At 39.4% G+C, this 902-nt stretch overlaps 1 pseudogene; it reads left to right on the plus strand.

Annotated features, from left to right (window-relative positions):
* The first annotated feature begins 254 nt into the window (after positions 1 to 254).
* LOC123953604 lies at positions 255 to 450 on the plus strand (annotated as a pseudogene).
* Positions 451 to 902: the final 452 nt, after the last annotated feature.

Consider the following 902-nt stretch of genomic DNA (forward strand, 5'->3'; position numbering starts at 1 on the left):
CCAGATGGCTCTAGGGTATAATATTCCATATTTCCCCACATCATTTACCCAAGTGGCTTGGATCTTTTGGTTCCACTGTCTCAACTAAGGCTCCTCAGTCACCTTCGTAGGTGAAGGAAATGCCACCGGGGTGGGGGTGGGGGCTTTGCACTGGTAATTAGAGCTTTGGCCCTGTGGACTCAGATATCACTTCTGCTAGCAGACTGTTGGCCTAGAACAGTCACATCGCTCTGCCCAGTTTGAAAGTGTCAGGGAGTTTTGCGCAGTGGCAGTATCGTAGCCAATGAGGTTTATCCGAGGCGCGATTATTGCTAATTGAAAGTGTCAGGGAAATGTAATCAATCAGGAGGAGAGAGGACAAGATAAATGGGAGGACTAGAAGTCCTACCACCTGCTACAGTGATTCAGACAAAATTTCCTTTCTTCAATATTTTACACAAAATTGTTTTTCCTACCTAGCATCTACCTTTTCTTTATGATTGGATAGTAGGAGGTTTTTGTTATATTTGGTTAATTGTCTCTGCTCTGTATTTTTATCATTGAAACATAAACTAAGGCCTAGTTGTATTGAACATGTCATTTCCAAAGTAATTTTTTACATATTATATCAGTTAATATAACCCTGCAATAATGTGTGTAGAAGGGTATCATGATTGCTGTCAGGAAATAGACTCAGCAATGCTTTGAAACTTCCAGGTTTTCCTAGTCAAGTAAGTGCTGAAGATAAGACTAAAACCCAAATCTGACTAACACCTCATATTCATTTTACTATACCATATTACTGTCTTTGTTGGAGCTCTTTATGCTCATTCCTCTCAAATAAGTAAATTAAAATTACTATTGTGCCTTTAAACATGGAATGTTCTGGATCTGGTTTGCCTTAGAGTTTCAGACTTCGTTTA

The sequence above is a fragment of the Meles meles genome, chromosome 11 (genome assembly GCF_922984935.1).
Source record: "Meles meles chromosome 11, mMelMel3.1 paternal haplotype, whole genome shotgun sequence".
Classification (NCBI taxonomy): Eukaryota; Metazoa; Chordata; class Mammalia; order Carnivora; family Mustelidae; genus Meles; species Meles meles.